A 13,516-nucleotide genomic window follows, 5' to 3' on the forward strand; every position below is an offset into this window, starting at 1 on the left:
CGCTCAGAGCCACACCTAGCACACAATTAGTAACCACTCTTGGGATTAGGAACACCACACGCTTGAATCCTGGCAGTTACTGTCATTAAACGTGGAGGTCCCCAGAACACCCAGCCCCAGGCAAGGTCCACACTCTTCACACCCGCTTCAAGGCCCTGCCTAGAGACGTCTGTGCCTGTCTTCACAGATGCCACCTACTCATTTCCGAGAGGCAGAGCGATAATAGAATCGGGGGGCCCAGGGGAGGGGAGGAGGAGGGAGACTCATCCTGGAAAAGTTTAAATCAATTAACTCCCTTCCAGAAAACAGGCTGAGAAATGTAATGGAGAAGTAATGACTTTTCTCCACAGGATTAAATGACACAGACCAGGGCCCAGCGAGGAATCGGGAAGGCGGGCACAGGAGCCCTGTCTGTGACTGCCTGTGTGGCCTTGAGGGAGTCTCGTTTTCTTCCCTGAGCCTTAGTTTCCCTATCTGTACAAGGGGAGGGCTTGGGCCGGTGAGGGAATGGCTAATAGAAGGCCCGCCTCCTGTCCCTGTCCCCACCTTTGCCCGAGCAGACATTGCTAATCAATTGCAGCACTGTTCTCGTTGAACCTGCAGGGGGTGGCAAAGCCAATCCAAGCCAGAGCTCCAGGCTTTCCCTCTGGATGGGCCAGGGTTGGCGTATAGGCACCAGACTAGGTTCAGATGGTCTGCAAGCTCTCCTGTAGCACTAGGGTAATATTCACGATGGTGTTCTTACTGCTCTGGTAGACTCGGGGTCCGTCATACCACTGATAGCAAAGGTTAACATTGACTTGAGTGTTAGCTGTGGGCCAGGCACTCTTCTTTATATATTTATATGTGTGTTTGCACACGTATATATATGTATATTGTATATACATTTATTTATTTTAAAAGTTTATTTGTGAGAGGGAGAGAAAGCATGCTTTTGAGCAGGGGAGGGGCAGAGAGAGAGAGAGAGAGAGAGAGGAGAGAGAGGGAGACAGGGGATCTGAAGCAGGCTCTGTGCTGAGGAGAGAGGAACCCGATGTGGGACTCGAACTCATGAACTGTGAGATCATGACCTGAATAGAAGCTGGACTCTTAACCAACTGAACCACCCAGGTGCCTATATATATATATATATTTATATTTTTATTTATATTTATAATATATATTTTTTATTTTTTTTAACATTTATTTTTGAGACAGAGAGAGACAGAGCATGGACAGGGGAGGGTCAGAGAGAGAGGGAGACACAGAATCCGAAACAGGCTCCAGGCTCTGAGCGGTCAGCACAGAGCCCGACACAGGGCTCGAATTCACAGACCGCGAGATCATGACCTGAGCCGAAGTCGGACGCTTAACCGACTGAGCCACCCTGGCGCCCCATATATTTTTTTTAAAGTAGGCTCCATGCCCAGCGTGGGGCTTGAACACACAGCCCTGGGATCAGAAGTTGCAGGCTCCACCGACTGAGCCAACCAGGTGCCCCTATGCTTTCATATATTACCTCACTGAAACCTCATAACCATCAGGCAAGGCAGTCACTATGATTACCATGTTTATTCCACAGAGGAGCATGGCCCACCGCCCCACAGCTGCTACACCGCGTCAAGATTTGAACTCGTGCTCGTCTTCCCCGAAACAGTCCAGGTCGGGTAACGTGACCCTTCTCTTTTCTCCTAATTGGAAGTCTGGGGAAGGGAGTCGCCACGTCTCCACGCGAAGCTCTGTGCCACGTGCATCACACACGTCGTCGGTTTGGAACCGAGGTTCTCCTCCTTTTCCAGATGGGGAAACTGAAGCTCGGGGGGACGATGGGAACTGCCCAAGGCGTGTGACCAATCATTGGTGGGGTGAGGTGACGCTGTTCATTTCCCTCCTGCCCCTCTCCCTGCAGGAACGGTGCCCATTTATCCTGGGACTCTGGTGCCCAGCCCGGGCCGGGCACACAGGAATAATAGAATGAATGAATGAATGAATGAGGCAGCTATACTAGAGGAGTGCCAGGGTTAGAGTATACCCCACCCCTTCCATTACTGGCCCTCAGACTCCTAAGTTGACTCCCTATCCCTGTCCTTTACTGACCCACCTGCCTGGCTGGATGACCTCTCACCTCTGCCCCTGGCTCCAGATGACCCTTGGGGCTTCTGGTCGGGGCCCAAATCCATCATTCCTGACTGGTCTGTTCCAGCCCTGCCTCCTCCCATCCATCTTCTCACCGCAGCTAGAGAGAAGGGGGTGGTGCTGGGGGGCAGGAGGAGGGTCCCACTCCAGAAAACTCTTGGACCTGCTGAAGTCCTCTCCAGTACCCACCTCCGCCACCTCCCATGCAGTCACTCCCTCCCTGCAGAGCGCTTGGTCAAATTCCTTGGAACCCAACATATAAGACCGCCAAAGGCAGAGGGCTCTAGCTGGAGGGTGCAGGATGTGAAGGAGTCCTGCCTGGTGCCCCACCCGCCCCCCTTGCGTCCAAGTAGCCCCCAGGGTGGAGCACCCCCCCCCACCACCGAGAACCTCCAGGAAGCCATGGAGAACGACTCCGTCCTGGGGACCAGGAGACCTGGGTTTCATTTCCAGTCCAGCTACTGGCTCACTGCGTAACCTGGAGTTACACCGTCTCTCTCAACCTCAGTTTCCCCATCTACAACACGAGAGGGTTGAACTCAGTTTTCAGGCTTTTATGACTGGAACAGTGGAAACCTTTCATTCAAATTAAATCACATGCTGGACTCCGATATGGTCGTGCTGTAGTTGAAGTGGGTGGGGCAGAGTGGGGAGTGTGGACCCCGGAGTTCTCTTTGCACCTCCCCCCCCCCATAACTAGTAGTCCCTGACATATCTTCCTAAAACCGTAAGGTTCCTAGAAAGATTTTGAAAATATAAGAATAGATATTTTTTCGATCGTTTTATTATGAAGCATTTCAAACAGACAGCAAAGTCGAAAGACATTTACAGTGAACACATAAATATCCACTAGTTGGGTTCTACCATTAATATTTTACTGTACTTGCTTTATTAAATACGGGTCCCCTCTCATCTCTGTAAAATTCCGTGACTCGGAGAGGACAGTACTGGTGGGTATGTGTTTGGGGGAGAGGAGGGGGAGGGAGGTGTTCTGAGTCCTTCCTGGGAAGTCCTGTGAATCTGTAACAGCAACACAGCAGCTGTAACAAACAGACCCTGGCGTCTTAATGGTGCAACTCAGCAAACGTTCAGTTCTCATATAACAGTCCAAAGCTCGTGCTGTTGGTCAACAAGTGGGCAACTTTCCTCCACCAGTGATTTAGGGCCCCAGGCTCCATCCCTCTTTTGGCCCTGCTCTGCCCTGGAAAGGTCCATCGTCTGCCTCGGGGCAGAAGAGAAAACTGTATACAAGAGGCATAATCACTTCCTACACTCGGCTTGCTCACATTTCACTGGCAAAAGCTACTCGTTCAGCCATGCCTGGAAATGTAGCCCTGAGCTTCATCCTCCCGCTGGGCTCTGCTTCCCAGCATCCACTCCACTCCGTGGAAGGAGGTATGAATTTCAGCCAGTGAGTTGGCTGTCTGTGCCATACGGTGGGGCTAGAAGCACCCCCAAACCCATCCTAAGGCATCCTCGCCTTCCCCTTGTCCCCATCCCTTTGTATCCCAGGCCGGATAGAGAAGGTCTAGTTGGCTCTCTAGAGGAGTTTACCTTTGTTCAATAACCACATATTGACATCTTACCATAGACCTGGGCTCTGTACCAAGCATTGACCATACAAAGATGAACAGGACTAGGTCCCTGTCCGTAAGAACCTTCCAGGAAATGGCATGGCTAACTCTTTCCTCTGAAACCCTTCCTTTCCCAAGAGAAGTCCCATGAGATCTTCCATTTTATGAGGGTGGGTAGATCTGATATTGGAACACTGGAGGAAGGATCTGGTTTGAGAAACCTTTCCAAGGCACCTTCTGCACGCCCAGAACATTGAGCTCATTTGTTCTTCTTCGCTCTTGCGAAGGCACTTTCCCCATACTGCATGAAGGGAAGGAAGGCCAAGGCTCAGGGTGGTAAAGTGACTTGCCTAAGGTCACACAGCTAGCAGTGGAGCTGGGAATATGAGCCCAAGCATCACTTCCTAGTCCCCTGGGGTCTTTTTCTGCCTCATCTAGGTGTCTGCTGGGGTCTATAGTTGAAGAGAGACACAAGAGGGACAGCTTCCCGACACAGACCCAAAGCTGTTTCTTCCTCCCTACCCTCAGGAAGTTGGTGCTGTTATTCTTGCATTTCAGAAAACAGGAAGCCAAGGCTCAGAGAGGTGAAGTGACTTAGTGAAAGTTACACAGCCAGTTTGGTTTCATATCCTGATCTATTTGACCCGATTGGGGCACGTCTTGACAAATGGGTGGTTTTTATGGCTAAACATAGAGGCAGTGGGATTGTTCCTTGTCACGGGGGTGGTTCAATAGGCAAAGGACTGCTTTTTCTATTAACAATGGCGTGAACTTATTTTAAGGCAAGGGAATGGCATCTCGGAGCAATATAATGGTTTACAAAACAGCTGCAGACAGCTTAGCAGATCCCCTCCCTGCTGGATCCCCGCCAGGAAGGGGCTCTGGGGCAAGGGTGGAGGCACCTTTCTGGAGCTCTCTGGGTCTGAGCCGGGGGTGGGGCTATGGGAGGGAGCCCAAGGCCACCGGGCAGGAAGCAGGCACCTGGCCTATCGACAACGTGAGGCCCAATCAATGCTATCTCCCCAGGCCATGCCTGGCCAGACATTGATTTCTGCCGCTGTTGTTAACTCCCTGTTTATGTAACGCCTGAACTTTGCACAACTGAACCGTTTCATGTGCAGAAGAGAGCCCGTTGCCATGAAAACCAGGCTACACATGACAGCCGGGATGCGGCGGTATCCCTGTTTTATTGGCCTGCACTGAATGTATTTTAACCTTGATAAGTCAATAACTTTTTGTACAAAAGGAGATCTGCCAGGCGGGGTTGGGAGGGCCTGGTGGCCTTTCCAGGCCAGAGGGGGGGGGGGGCGGGGCGGGCTGTGTTTAATCCCCTGGAAATCTCCCTGCCACTCAGAGCCTGGGAGAACCAGGCCCAGCCGGTCAGAAGAGCAGAGATCGACCTTGCGGGGGGTCGTGGGGGATCACCTCCACATCCGGTCGCTGCTTCCTGTTTGTTCAGGCCTCCGGCTAAGGCAGAAACCTATCACACAGACCCATCAGGGTTCGAATCCTGATGCCGCCCACCCAGGAGCTCTCTGCCACCTCCAGCAAGACCGCTGACGCCAGCCTCAGGGTCCACGTCTCTAACACAGGCCAGCGGTTCCCCTTCATGGGCTTTGCTGCGAGGTTTACAGATCATGTATGAAAAGTACCTGGGGCAGTGCCTGGTCCGTAGTGAGGAATTATTACTATTGTTGTCACTTTGTTTTACAATAATAATCATTGATTCTGTGTACAGAGTCCATTAGGCTTTTGGAAATGTTATATCTGTTTTCTCATTGTAGTCCTTCCTTGAGATAGGCAGGGCCAGGGTAAGTAGAGTCCCAACTCTCAGTTGAGCCCAGGGAAGCTGCCTGACTTGTCTAGAGGGGTCACATGATAAGATGGTGGTGCTGATTGAAGGAACAAAACCCGGGACTCCCAACCCAGTGCTCTTTCAACACTCCCCCTTCATAGGAATAGCCCCTGCGCTGCTGGTTCCCCAACAGCTAACCCCAGACTCAGCAGACGTCACTAGTCGATGGCAGCACAGCCCTCTTTCCCTCCTGAGCCTGGGTGAGGAGGCCTCAGAATCCTCCTCAACACACAGCTGGTGTGTGAGTTGAGCCTCAAATGAAACCGTATGCCCCGAGAGGGCTCTGGGTTCAAGCCCCACCTCTGGCCCAAACCTGCTGCATGACTTTGAGCACGGGCCTTCCCTCTCCGGGGTTTAACGGTTCCCAGATTCTCTTGGGTTCTGCCAGGTGGAAGGGACCCCACCACCTTCTGGCTGCTCTCCCAACTCCCCAGGCATCTTGAACCTTCCCCAATTCTGTCAGCAAAATAACGACATAGAACCTACTCTGTGCAAGTGATTATGCAACGTGCTGGCGATCCAGTACCGATGATGACAAAGAGTCCTCCCCACCACCTCCCCAGAGCTGACAATCTAGACTGGGAGACAGAAGAGAAACAAGTCAACCCACAAGGGCCCAGGGAGTTGCCGACAGTAATCAGCGCTGGGGAGGGAAAGCGAAGGAGGGTGCTGTCGGGGAATAATGCAGATGGGGTGGTCAGGAAGTGCTTCTCTGCAGATGTGACATTTGAGCTGAGACCCAAAGTATGATAATGCAAAGAGCCGAAGGAAGAGCGTTCCAGGCGGAGGGCACAGCTTGGGCAAAGGCCTCAGTGGAAACAGTTTGGCACCTGCAAACAATCAAGGGGACGCCAAGGTGGCCAGAGGGGAGCATGGCAGGGGCCAGTCCCCAGGGCTCCCTGGGCCTCCTCACCCCCCCTCTTCTGGGCTCCTGGCCCCATCTCCCTGGCCTGCCCTAGAGAGAGACTCTAGGTACTTGGGGGGCAGGGCTGGGTGAATAACAAGGTTACACGTGCTTCTTCGTCTTTCCCCTTTTCTCCAGGAGGAGCATAAAGAGCTCTTTCTTTTCTGCTTATTAATAGCTCTGATTAAATTATCTCTGAAAAACCTACATGGTGTGCACCAATGGGGGCTCGGCTCCCTCCAGGCTCTGGCCTAGATTATGGCAACAAGGGCAGGTGAGGCAGGTGGGGGCTGGGGAGGGAGGCTGGGACAGGCCTTCTCCCCCCACCAGGACAAAGGCTCAGTCTCTGCCTCCCCCGCCTCCCTCCCCAGCCCAGCTCAGCCTCTGAACCCCCTCCACTCTTGGGACACTCACAGCCCCCTCAGTTGGGACACTGGACCTTTGCATTGGCATTGCCCTCTGCCAGGATGACTCTTCCCTCGCCCCTCCCCTTGGTTACCTCCTACCCATTTTTTAGGGGCTGCTGAGCAGCCTTTTCACCAGCACCAGCCCACTGGCTGGGTCAGGTGCCTGCTCTATGCTTTTTCCTCCTGTTACCCTGGATGATAAGTGCTAGCTGTCTTATCTGTCCCTTCCCCGCCCCCCCCCCCCATGAAACCTGAGCCCCACAAGGTCAAGGACTGTGTTTAGATTACTGCTGAATCCCTAGTGGCTGGCACAGAGCAGGTACTTGGGAAATTTTGAATGAATGAATGAATGAATGAGCAGAGTGAAAGAGGGAACAGGCATGACTAACCTTACATATATAAGAAAGTGGGAACAAAAGTTCCAGGCTCCGGTCTCCTTGAGCAGTACCTACGTGGCAATTAACCCCATTTCCCAGTTGGGGAAAACCGAGGCACAGAGCAGATGAGCCACATGGCTATCAACCTGAAGAGTCAGGATTCAGATCCAGCCAGGGTGATGCCACTCCCTCCTCCTCTCCCTGCTTCTCCACTACAAGAGAACAAAACAAAACCTGGGCCACATTTATTCATTCGTTCAGAGATGGACTCAACAACACTTTACTGAGCGCCGACTGCATACCAGGCCTGTGCTGGGGTGAAAGCAGTTCAAATGCAGCTCCTGCCCTCACAGAGCCCTCAGTTGGCGGGGAAGACTGTCAAATAATTGGGCCATTATAAAATAGACTGGGTACATCTAGGAAGGGGGGAGCACTCCAGCCTGGAGGGCAGTAGTCAGGGAAGGCTTCCCGGAGAGGGGGCACCCTAGCTGAAGTCTGAAGGAGGAGCAAAAGTCACCTACCTGGAGGGAGGATACTCTAGGTGGAAGGGACAGAATGGGTAAAGACCTAGAAGTCAGCCACCTGAGAGGCTGTGCAGGTTTTACAGCAAGGCTGGGATACGGTGAGGGCTGAGGTGTTGGCTGTCCCACAACCCCTTCAGGGCCTCTTGAACCCCTGGCTGGAGCCGGCATTCAAGCGCTGGCCCGCCTGGTGGTTCTGTGGACCGTGGCAAATCTATCTTGACACTGTCTCCATTCACATAATGCAGAGTTATTGCACGTGACCAATAGCAAGGGAAGGCTGGATCAAAGCTGGGAACTGGAGGGCCAGGGGACACTGACGGGAGGGCCTGACCTCAGGGAGGTAGGCACTGTGAGTATGGGAGGGTGTGAGTGAAGACCTGAGGTTGAGCATCTGTGAGGCCGTCCACCTGCCTGGAGGGGCAGGAGAGGAACCTGGAAGACTGAGCTCTCCACCTATACACCTGCCCTCCAGCCCCCCGCTGCCTGAAATCCCACCATTAGCACATCATGGGCTCACGGACCTTCGGAGATGGAGGGGTCTTTTGAGAACTTCTAACCCCCTGGCTGTACATTGGAACCACAGTGGGACCTTTGGGGGCTACTGAGTCAGGGAGGGGTGCCAGCTCAAGAGAGTCCGATTGGTAGGGCTCAGTTATAAGCTCCACCTCCATTTGACAACAGAGGAAACTGAGGTCCAGAGGAGGAGAGGAAACTTGCCCTCAAGGCCACAGCCAGTCAATTAGTGGCCGGTATGGGGTGCAATAAATCAAGTTCGAGGCTCCGGTGTTCAGGACCTGGTTCTGTCATTGTGTGACCTTGTGCAAGTCACATGGCCTTCCCTGGCTGTAAGATGTGGATCACAATCGAATAGACTTCACGGGGTTGCTATGAAGGTAAGAGGAGATAGAAAGTGATATAAACAGCACTGAGCACACAGCCTGCACGTCGTAGGTATCCTACTATGGAAAAAAAATCCCAAGCTTTGGAAAATAAATGGTGTGGCCCCATAGCCTTTTTCTGCACTTCCTCTCTTTTTTCCCAGGTTTGGTTTGTTTGTTTGGTTGGTTGGTTGGTTGGTTGGTTTTTGTCCCTCTCCCTGCACCTGGCTTGAGCCCTGCACCGTGTTCTCCCCACCTGTCCACACCCCAGGTCCACCCAACGTGTTGCCCAGGCAACCTGCCCAGGTGTCACTGGAAGCTCTGGCAGCTGGCCCCTGGAACAGCTTGAGCAGAAGCGGCTGAGGGTTGGGTCACGTTCCCAGGTAAATCCCCACCCCCACTCCAACTCCACGAGGGTTGGGTGGGTCAGCCCTCGAGAACTAGAGCAGGGCACCGAAGCCAGGAGCTACTGGGAATGGCACTCGCAGCAGCCGCGAGGACCTGAAATAGGGCCAGCTCCTGCCCTAGATAAGGTGGCAGGTGGCCTACTTGGTCGGGCCCTGGAGCTCCCCCTCTGGCGCCTCTCCCAACCTCTGGGTAGGGGGTGGGCTGGATCCTAAAAGTAGGCTAGGGCCTGACTATAAGCAACCCATCTCACTGGGTACACTCACCAGGGTCTTCAAAGCCTTCCGTGTCTGGATGACCACTGTTGGCATTCGTGAAGCATTTAGGGTGTTCTGAATCCTTTCCAGCAATAACTTTTTGTCCACACAAGAACCCCCTAAAATAGGAATTACGATACACAGACAAGACAGGCACAGAGCCACGAAGACAAATGACCAAAACCAACAGCTAGCAAGGACAGGGATGGAATGCCACCCAGGTTCTAGGGGCTCCAAGGGGTCACAAGACACGGGCTGCGGTCACACAGACATAGCCGGCTGTGGTTTTGCCTTTCTGTAGGGACCCTGAAGTCTTTCCTAGAAAGCTGGCGCCCCAACTTGCTGTGTGATGGACACATGGCAACGGGGAGAACTGTCCCTCCCAGGACTCAATTTCTCCAGCTGTAAAATGGGACTGCTAAGCAGGCCACCCGTGGGCTCTCAGACAGACCTACTGAGAGCGTATGGAGCTGCTTAGAAAGTGAAACACAAGGTGCAGTACAGTTTGATGGATTCAAAATTTGGACACCAGGTGATACTGTGCCTCAGATTCCCCATTTGTTAGGTGAAGAATGCCTGGGCCTGCCTCCCATACATGTGGTGTGGATACTATGAGATGGACCTTGCAAAGAGCACGGCGCCTGGGTTTACAGTCAGTGGTTCACAGATCTTAAATGTGATGCCAGAAATCATTGACTGCTAAAAATAGGCCTGGGGGCAAAACACTCAGGACCGAGTGTCACTTCACATCTCTTAGGCCCAATTTCCTCCATAAGTTGGGAGTATAATACTAGTACCCACCATATCGTTTTTCTCATCTGTAAAATAGGGATGATAATACCAACCCTCTAAAGGGTTGTTGCGAGGCTTAGGTAGAGTACTTCATTACATGAGAGTTAACTTGCTATTATTTTTAACAAAATTCCTCATAGGGTTGTTTCTAAGATTATATGAAACAATGCAGATAATGCTCTTAGCACAGTGCCTTGCCCCAAATATGCGCTCCATAAAGGATACGGGTTTTTCCACCGCTGGGTCCCGACAAAGGGACTACAAATACGAGCATGCTCTGCGCCCCAAGTCGGGGCCCCTCCGCCCGGCGCCGGCGCCCTGTATGCCGGGAGTTGCAGTCCTCGCGAGGTAGGCCCCGCCCCGCCCCAGCTTGGGGGAGGAGGTTGGAGAGCCGCCCTGCCGGCCTTTGAATTTTGCCGCGAAAAGCGCGCGTGGCGGCCCCTGGCCCCGCCCCCCGCAGGACGCGGCGCCGCGTCACCCTGGTAACCGCCTCTCGGCCGCCGCTGATTGGGCTGGATCGCAGGGGGCGGGCGGGGGGCGAGACGCCGCGGCCGCTGCCGGCGCTCGCGCCTGTCAGTCGGGCCGGAGCGGAGCAGCGGGCAGGACTGCTGGGCTGGCGGCTCCGCAGAAAGGCTGCGTGCTCCAGCCGGGGGAGGTGAAGAGCCCGGCCCGCCGCCTGCGGGACGCTGCGCGCGGCACCCGGGCCTGAGGCGAGGCGAGGCGAGGCGCCGGCGCGCGCCAGGCGGCGCGAGGCTGAGGCCCCGGGAGCCCCTGCGCGCCGCCAGGGGCCATGGGCGCGTGAGAGCCCGGCGCGCGCCGCCCCTGCTGCAGCTCGAGAGCTCGCACGCCCGGTGTACCGTCCTCCTGGCCATTCACACGTCCGCCCTGCGCCACCCGGACCAGTTATTTCGCGGCGCCGAGGCCCCCGGGACTGCATCCGAGCCTCCGCCGCCCGCTGCCGCCGCCGCGGCTGCCTCTGCTCTCCAGCTTCCCCTCCCCCCACACCCAGGGCTTGGAGTAGGAGGAGGAGGGGCCGGTGCATTCTCGCCGCCGCTCTTTGCAACCTGCGGGGGCCGGTGCATGCCCGGCGAGGAGTCGGGGCCGCTGCAGGTGCGTGCAGCCCCGGAGGAGACGACCCCCTCCCGCCCCCGGGCGGACCTGGGGGCTGCGAGCTGCGGGCGGGCGGTCGTGCGAGAGGAAGCAACAAAGACAGGCTGCAGCTGGGGCCGGCGAGAGGGGCCGCGGCCGCCCGGCTCCTGGCGCGGGCGGAGAGGGCGCCCCGGGGAGCGGCGCGGGCCGAGCTGCAGCCCTGAGCAAGACCCCGAGGGGAGGCGCAGCGCCGCCCGCCGGACGCGGTGAGCACAGGCCCCGGTGAGGATGCGCCGCCTGAGCGCCCGCACCGCCCAGGTCCCGGGCGGGCACGACCCACGCTGAGCCGAGAGACCCGCCACCGCCGACTTCGGACGGCGCGGGCCGGTGCCTGGATCACTCTCACCGACAACGTCCCTTTCCACCCGGAGAGAGGCATCGGCCCCCAAGGGGGGCTCCCTCAGGCAACCTCTGCCACCTCTGCATGGCTGCGACCCGGGGAGCAGAGAGTCGTCGCCGCTGAGACCTGGTGCCCTTCAACGGCCTGGCTGATCTGGTGAGTTGCGCGGGGCGGGGTTCCGGGCTGGAGCTGGGGGCACTCCCTGGCGTCTGGGCGGCCGGATCGGAAATAAAGGGGCCCTGAGCTGTTGGGAATCCTGAAGCATTGGTGCTCCTTGTCTTCCCCCCACCCCTTTCCCTCTCACCCGCAACTTGTCTAAACCGGCCAAGCGGCCGGAGTGGAGGTTGTGGGGACTCCACGGAGCCCTGGGCGAGGCGTATGCCAGAGAGGAAAGGTCACCCCACCCCTAAAGCCAACAGACAAAGATAGCAGCTCTGTCATCCGAATATTCCCTGGGAACTCCCGTGTCTTGGAGGGCTGGAACCCTTGGGGTTCTCCCAAGCAGCCTCTGAGATCCTCAGGGAACATCAGCTCAGGGCGGGGGGGGGGGGGGGGGTGGAGGGGGGTGGATGTGGAGTCCTGGCCGTGCAGGTGGTTGCGTTTAAGAATTGTGCCCTCCAAGGCTAGACCATAGCAGGGTCTCCTGTACAGCCCTCGTTCTTCAAAAAATCTTGCAAGGATGGTGGGTTCTCCAATGGGGCCACAGCGTGACGTCACTGCCAGGCTTCTGACGTCACGGGTTGCCGGGGCGACGCGACTTGCCTTGACCCAGGGCGGGAGGGGGCGGGGTTGTGGTAACTCCTGGTGAGACCTGATGCCTTTGGGTAATGGAGGGGTGAAGGCAGATTCCCCCACTCTCAACTGTAGTCCTCTGACCTAAATCCCCAGCTCTTGGATGAGGTGGGGGAGGGAAACAGTGCCAGCTGTCCCGGCTGATGCTCCTCCCCCCAAGGACAGGTGTTCAGCTTTGCCCGTATAGCCTGGCACTGCCTGGGGGCTCAGGACTGCCAAACAGAGCAGCAACTTTATGCTTTCAAAAGGGATGCTACGGTGAAGACCTCGAACCCCACCATACATACATCCAGCCAGGAGGCTGAAGTTCCCAGGGCCCCCAGAGAGACGGGGGACCCCTGCCTTAAAACAGGCCACTTCCACTCAGGAAAAAGTGTGTGCTCCCCCAGCCAGGGAAGGTGTAGGGCAGCTGCTGCCTGCCAGCCCTCAAGTCTAAGGGTTTCCTCTGCTGCACAACCCCAAGATGAAGGGCCTCGGCCAAGCCTGAACTCCTGTCGGCCCCGCTCTCCTTTTGGCATTTAAGATGATTTTGACAGGCACAGTGTGGTGCTCATTAAGTGAACAGAGGGCAAGTCAGGCCCGTCAGTGCCAAGGTCTGAATGAAGTGTGCCCCTGCCAGGGGCCAGCTTTGATGGGGTCAGGCACCAGCCCTTTCTTCCCCACACCCTTCAGGCACTGGCCCTGTTCCTTGTGAAGGCCCAGAGATCCCCCCAGCCAGTATCCTGCCGCTGGTTCTTTGATTCCTCTTCTGAGTTCCTTCCAGCAATTGCTACCATTGTCGGATGTGGGTGAAACTGCCGAGATCACATTTTGAGGTAAAGGTTAGAGAACTGTGTCATCGCTTCAGTGTGGGGTAGGGTGAGAGCAGAGGGAAGTGTGTGTGTGTGTGTGTGTGTGTGTGTGTGTGTGTGTGTAGGAGGGGGTCATAATGAGAAGCCAGGCCCTAGTCTCTATGCAGCCAGCATTTTTTCTCTTCTCCTACCCAGCTCTCTAGCTAGATTAACAGGTCAATAAATATCAGCGGAGCTGCTTTTGGGGGCTTGGCAGGGAGATGATATTTCCAGCTGAAATGGTGTCGTTAAACACACAGGCTTCCAAGGACAGAGCAACAGCAGATGGGGGGAGAAGTGGGAGAGGTGGGCAGAAG

At 55.7% G+C, this 13,516-nt stretch overlaps 1 protein-coding gene and 1 long non-coding RNA gene across 5 annotated transcripts in view; both read left to right on the top strand.

Annotated features, from left to right (window-relative positions):
• Nucleotides 1-2,726, top strand: part of LOC123587870 — a 38,166-nt gene extending 35,440 nt beyond the window's left edge. For both annotated transcript variants that reach the window (XR_006707573.1, XR_006707572.1), the window contains one exon: nucleotides 1,562-2,726. This is a non-coding gene — a long non-coding RNA (uncharacterized LOC123587870). The remainder of the gene's footprint in view (nucleotides 1-1,561) is intronic.
• An 8,900-nt stretch (nucleotides 2,727-11,626) lies between these two features.
• Nucleotides 11,627-13,516, top strand: part of FAM222A (family with sequence similarity 222 member A) — a 54,551-nt gene continuing 52,661 nt past the window's right edge. For 2 of the 3 annotated variants that reach the window (XM_045457042.1, XM_045457043.1), the window contains exon 1: nucleotides 11,633-11,733. The gene's annotated coding sequence lies outside the window, so the exon portion shown is untranslated. Of the gene's footprint in view, nucleotides 11,734-13,516 lie in introns of all 3 variants that reach the window. The other variant, XM_045457044.1, reaches the window with a different exon arrangement.

Source organism: Leopardus geoffroyi, chromosome D3, assembly GCF_018350155.1.
Source record: "Leopardus geoffroyi isolate Oge1 chromosome D3, O.geoffroyi_Oge1_pat1.0, whole genome shotgun sequence".
Lineage (NCBI taxonomy): Eukaryota > Metazoa > Chordata > Mammalia > Carnivora > Felidae > Leopardus > Leopardus geoffroyi.